The sequence below is a fragment of the Quercus suber genome, unplaced genomic scaffold (assembly GCF_002906115.3).
Source record: "Quercus suber isolate HL8 unplaced genomic scaffold, Cork oak 2.0 scaffold_384, whole genome shotgun sequence".
Lineage (NCBI taxonomy): Eukaryota > Viridiplantae > Streptophyta > Magnoliopsida > Fagales > Fagaceae > Quercus > Quercus suber.
In genome coordinates, this window is record NW_027069836.1 from 685,418 (window position 1) to 692,427 (window position 7,010).

General features: G+C 30.9%; 1 pseudogene; it reads right to left on the reverse strand.

Moving 5' to 3' along the window:
• Positions 1–7,010, reverse strand: part of LOC111993830 (probable L-type lectin-domain containing receptor kinase S.5) — a 25,882-nt pseudogene extending 18,872 nt beyond the window's left edge.

A 7,010-nucleotide genomic window follows, 5' to 3' on the forward strand; every position in this document is an offset into this window, starting at 1 on the left:
ATTTATATTGTAGTGTATACAGAAGATATAAGGTGTTACAGTTCTAAAAAGCAATTACCCTGTACTTTCTACAATTAGTTTAAATGTTGTTCAACGCTAGAGAATTTTGAAAATCATGACTTTCAGGTAACGTGGAATCATGGAATGGAAGTAGTATCATATGAAGTCGTGACATCTTGCCATCTGGTGGTCTTTTTTTTCTCTTTAGGTTTCACTCTCAAGGATGAATGACATTAGAAATACTACAAATTACATAAGTTTTACAATTTGATTTGTTAAATAGTGATGTTTCAACTTTTGAAAAATTTACTATATAGGTCTACAAAATTCTACAAGATAGAAATTTTACTTTAGAGTAATCTAAGTATATATGTGTGTAAAATTTCGTTTAGAAAACTTGAATCTCGGCTCTTATCCCCTGTGACCATCACACCAAGGGTGTACAATGGTGTTGTATCAACTTTTAAACTTACTTATTATGTTGTTGATATGATACCTATCATTGTCACGCCAATTTGTAAAACTTATTTATAAAAAATTAATAGTGTATTTAAAAAATTAATGAAGAAAATTAATTATTTTATTGTTATTATGACATCAATCATATTCATAGTCACTAGTTTGTAAATTTTTTATAGTAAAATTGGTAATAAATAAATCTTTTATAGTAAAATTGGTAATAAATTAAAAAAATTTCCTTTGCGACAGATATGCTTTGACGTATGTTCAGGTGTGAGATCTTTATAGGCATGGGTATAACTTATAAGCAGTGAGACCCAGATTTAATCACAAACTAAGAGACCTAATTGGTGGTAATGTTTCCAACCACTTTGTTGCTTACTACAATAACATTATCTCCTTAAGCTCTATTTTGAATAGAACATAGTTCAGGTTTTCCAAAATTCTAGACAAATTAAATGAGTTTATTTCTGTGCTTTTAGTACATGAACTTTTGCTATTTATGTATCAACGTGGCACTTCATTCTGTCAGTCGCAATTACATCTTAAAAAACAATTAAGGACATGAAATTAATCATGTATAGTAATTTGGCCATAGCTCTCTCCTCTAGCAGAATCAACTAGATACTATATCGAATTGTTGATAGCAATGTCACCAGGTTACAAGCCTGTTTGGTACCGCTTTTGAAAATGAGATAGTTTAGAAAAATTGTACTAAAAAGAAAAAATGAAATCAAGAGTCTTATAGTTTAATTGACACCTCGACATGCATAAAGTATTTAAGAGTCTGGGGGAAATTTTGGGCTGGGAGGTTAGTAGCATATTGTAACTTTTTCAAAAAAAAAAAAAAAACTCTTGAATGTGCAGTTTTATAACACGTCACCTAAATTGGCACAGTAATATGATTATTTTTTTAATGAATGAAAAATGGGTAAATGAATGACTTGAGTTGAGTTTTTCACCTGCCGTGACCATAATGACACCCTACCCACTAGGCTCCATCTGCAAGAGCAGAAGTAATATGAATAATATAACTAGCATACCACACAAGAAGATAGAGTCACATATGATATGATCATATGGACTTTCTATGTATTTAAAAGTCTTTGGTCAAATGGTAAGACTGACCCAAATCTTCACAACAAGAGCGGGCTAGATGAATTTTCTATCACGAGCGAAGTTCCTCCTTTAAAAAAAAAAACTAATAATAATAATAAGGTTTTTTTTTAAATCTCTATTTTAAGTTGTATTTTAGATCTATTTTAAAACAAATAATTAGATTATAGATGTTATTACAATTTTTTTTTTTTTGTGACTTATCAATCGATATTCGATAGACAAACTATTTAATTAAAATGTTAGCCAAAATTATCAATACCGTACCATATTGCATCTTCCCCCAATTAAACAAAATATTTTTTAATTAATTTAAGGTCAATTGATAGGCATTATCAACCATTAATCTTGTTAAGAACCTTATAATTCAATTAATACTCCATGTACAAGTTTTGAATTTAGGAGAGAGGGGTTTAACTCCCCCATTATGGGAGTAAGGGCAAAGAGAGTTGGGGGGTAATTGCCCTAGCCGCCAAAGAAATCATAAGGCAATAGTTGACTTGCAACCCAATATATTATAATTAATTCACACTATTAATTATTTTTATGTCAAAATCCATTACAATATTTTTGAGAAACAAACAACAATATCAGAGAGAGGTATAAGGAGTCTCTAAAAAAATAAAAAAATAATATTAAAGAAATCTTTTTCATTTTATCAATATCTTTTAACATTTAAAACCCAATCAAAGGGCCTTAAAAAAAAAAAACATCAAAGGAAAACAAATGTAGGAAAAGAAAAATGAAACTAAAGAAACTATATAATTTGCGTATAAGTAATAAAATTTGGGATAATTACATAAGAACAAAATTGTTATCTATTTAACTATTAAAACTTTTAATTCTGAGTGGATTTTACCCTTGAAGAAAGTGGCTTATTCATTAAAAAATATGAAACTTGAAAAAAAAAAATAAAGAATATTTATCTATTTTTGTTTTCTAACACAAAAATATTGATATATCTGACGGGAGTCAAATAAGTGGTTAATGGTTGATCTTCCTGGTAAAGATCATTCAATTGGATTTGATCTTTCTTGATCATATTCTTCTCTTTCCCTTTGGAATTTGGCCAATACAAATTATTAAACTTTCAATTACAAATAATTCAATCTTTCTAGCAGAGAAATTTCCATGCACCGTAGTTGGAGTCTGTTTTAGGATGGTGACACATTCTAGGCAATTGGAATTTGTGTAAACGAGACAGAAAATTGAACGATTAATATGGAATTATTCAAAAAACTTCAAAGGCAATTGGATTTGTGTACATGAGACAGAAAATTGAATATGGGATTATTCAAAAGAAACTTACAAGGGGGAGAATTAATTAGTTTATAAATTGTCACATTATGTAAAGGGTTAGAGAAAATAACTCAAACCGGTTTTGAGCTACTTCTCTATCACGATGAGACTTGGACTAACAGAAACATTAAACATATCTGAACTTAGAGTGGCTTAAACTTGTTTTTATTTTGATCTGCTGATAACTGATTGTATCACCACACATTCTTAATCAAATTTCATTAAGAATTTGATTATTTCCAAGTGAATATTAAAAGTCATGGTTGCTTTTTTTTTTTTTTTCCTTAAATTTGAACATAGCCCGTTTATGATTGATGGAAATTTTTTCAAACAAAATTCAAACAATTACTTTCCCACATGCACTGGATAGTTTCTACTTTCTAAATGAACATGGCACATTATGGTGGAGAGTGAATGGGACTATGTGATACCTGGTTTAAAAAACAAAAAAATTGAAGGGGCACTTGTATGTTTTGGCATTGGGGTAGTAATTTACATACCTTTAGGAAGGAGACTTAAAATCCTTGAGATTTTTGAGATAAGAACCTGAAAAATCTTCTTTTTTTTTCTTCTTTTTCTATTAAATCTAATTGACAATGATAATAAATAAAAGAAAATCTGTGAGAACCGAAATTGTTCACTGCCTGGTACCTATAAGCCTTAGGAAGTTTCTTCTATTTTTAAGGTTATTTATTTATTTTATTTTTAATTTGACTTTTATTCTTGGGTGTCAGGTGCTTAATTCTTGCCATTGTGTGATTTATGTTTTCTTTTTATTAGATTAGAGTGATGATGAGAACTGACTAGTTTCAACCATGGGCGTAGCCACCTCGCCCGTTGAAGGGCCATGCGCACCCCCCCCCCCCCCCCCCCCAACAAATTTTTTTTTAAATCTTCTCCATAACATACATAGCAAAAAGATTCAGGTCCCCTCAAAAACATATAATCGGGGCCCCCATTTACTCAGAAGATATAAACTTTGTCTAACAGGTAGGGCTTCTTCACAAATAAATTAATAATTAAGCCCTCCAATTGTCCAAAGACTTGTATTTAATTCAATGGAAAATGACTCATTCTCTTTAAATAGTATAGATGTCAGTAGGGGTGTTCACCAAACCGCACAAACGCAAAAACCACCTGCAAAATGGTATAACCGCACCGCACCGCAAGTAATAGTGCACCGCACTGCACCACACCGCATGGTGCAGTGCAGTTTGCGGTTTTATAATAAGAAAACTGTGAAAACTGCACAAACCACACCGCATTGCACCCTCTCTATATATTTATATATATATATATTTATTTATTTATTTATTTATTTATTTTTAATATTAAATATATTATTAATAATTTAATAACCCTAGTTTTCAAAAAAAAAAAAAAAGTTTAATAATCCTAACAAGTGTTGACTAGAAAAAGCCAACCCAAAATAATAATAAAAAAACTAGCTCAGTAATTTAAAACTTGGCCCAAAAAAAGGGAAAAATTAGTTTTGGGCTGAGTAGGAAAAGCCCAAAATTTGAAAAGTATACCAACTTCAAACCGAATCTTATACATAATATCGCACATGTAATCGCAAAAATGAGGTGCGGTGCGGTTATGGTTTTGGCTAAACTCTAAACCGCACCACATCACACTACATCGCACATGTAACCGCAAAAATAAGATGCGGTGCAATTATGGTTTTAGCTAAACCGCACCATAAAGTGGGGTTCTAAAAATGGCCAAAAACCGCACCGCACTGCACCATAAACACCCCTAGATGTCAGTCCATACATTTTTCTCTTCATTCTCATTCTCAAGCTACATGTCTTTTGCTTTTTCTCCTCAATATTGCTGCTAGCCCCATTGTTTAGTTGTTATTAACATAAAAGAACTCATCTCAACACAACCAAATAAAGCTGTAAACCTTAACAGTTAGTAAATTTTTTTTTTTTTCATCTCTTTGCTCCTAAAATAGTAGAGTGAACTTGCAAGTGTGAGTATGTGGGGTTGTGTTGGGTGGATAATTCATTAAAAATATATGTATGAATCATGAGGTGGATGTTACTTAAAATAATAGTGGAATTTTTTTTTCTTGAATGTGAGTAACATCTATATAATTTAATTTTTTTTGCAAAAAACAAAAGTTATTTTTAGGTTAATTCTTGAGTCATATTAAAGCTAAAATAAATATGAGTAAACAAAAAACAATTGATGTATTCTTTAAGAAAATTGATATTAGTCATTCAGAATTTAAGACACCTATATCAATAAATAAATAAAAAAAATTAATGCAAAATGTTCTTCTTTAATGATTTGATGATAATGGATGAATTTAAGACGCTTGTAACAAAATTTAGAATTTATTATTTGATGATAATAGATTAATTTTATTCTATGAAAGACTCATAGACACAATAGACATAATTTTGATGCAAAATATTCTATCTTTTTTTGGATATTTTTTGTATGTTTATGGTGAACTAGACAATTTATGGATATATTAGTGTTGATAATATTATAAAAATACTATAACTCGGCCCCCTTAATTAAAAAATCCTGGCTAGGCCCCTGGTTTCAACTATTGCCTTATAAAAACAGAATTCCAAGTCAATCATTCATATATATATATATATATATAAATTGTCACAATCTAAATACAAAATTTTGACAAGAAATTCAATGTTACGTAAAGGAAGAAATTTGAAGACATAAAGATTGAATTTGTGAAACAATGAGGTGGATTTGAAGGTAGGGGAGTTTTATGTTGGTATATCTTTGGGGAGGCATGAAGTGACATATATTTGTGGACTTTCAGCATTTTTCATGGACCGATATCTGTTTCTTGGCCAAGTCTTGAGTATACTTTGTGGCCATAGTCCTAATAAAAAATTGTTAAGTATATGAAAATTTGACCAGATGTGTAAATCATTTTTAAGTCTATGAGTTTTATCCTATACATAGTTATTTATTTTACCTGTATATATGCTTGATCCAACTTTTGCGAATTTTGATTACTTGTTGCCTTGTTTGGCTGTCAAGCTTAAGTGCTCAGCCTCTTTTTTATATTTCAGATTTGGGCTATCATTGAGGGGGAGAATGTGAGAAGAGTATTAGAATTTGACACTAGTGTTTAGTGACGGTTGGAAGATTTGAAAATTGTGAACCTTTTTGTCAATTTTAATTTTCTATGAACTTTCTTTTAATTATTGATTTATTGGAGATTAGCTAATGATGAACCGTAAGTTTTTATTTTTTTAAGAGAATATTCAATATAGTTTATAAATGTTACTAAATTTAACTTTGTTGGGGTCTTGCACACTTATATGGTGAATTTTTCTTTTCTTTTTTTTTTTGGTGTGCATTGTTGTCATGTATCTATGAGGTTTGGGTGCGTGACAAGGAACAAAGCTCATGACAAGCATGGTAGAGTACCCTGCTTCACCATCATATCGTACTTAGCACAAATCATTTCTACTCACTTCATCTCTAATGGAAGGAAAATTATTATATACTCTGAGAGCATTGCTCCCTTGTCTCACATGAGAGGCAGACCCTACATGTGGGTCCCACCATAAGGCTCACCCCTCATGTGAGAGGAAGGAGCAATGCTCCCGAGGTATGTAATAAGTTTCCCTAATCGAAATGGGAAATGACCAAAGCATTAAGCTTTTTTTTTTTTTTTTTTGAGTAATCCAAAGCATTGAGCATAGGAATATACAAATTCCTATTTCTTGATTTATGACAGCTCAAAAAAAAAAATGATATGGTAAAATTTACAAATCTTAGTTGACATATTCATTTTGTTTCCTATCTTCTAATTCTATTAATCAAATCAAGAACATCTATACAGCATAAAATTCTACTAGATTGTCTTTCATGCTTCTCTGTCGTAAATTTGATAATGCAATGACATAGATCTGGCTAACCCTCCCCCTCAACAGCTTTAACAGTCTTCCTGTTTCTTCACAGGACCTAGGTGGCTCTCCATTGGGTCCAAAGCGTAATCTCAATATATGTTCTTCTCTTTTGTTAAGTGTCTTTAGAAGTTTCTCTACCTCTTGCATCATTAGCTGTTTCTTGACTTTCTTTTCAGGCATTGTTTCATCCGATCCTAATATGATCTTCTGCAACAGATTTTGAACCTCTTTCAT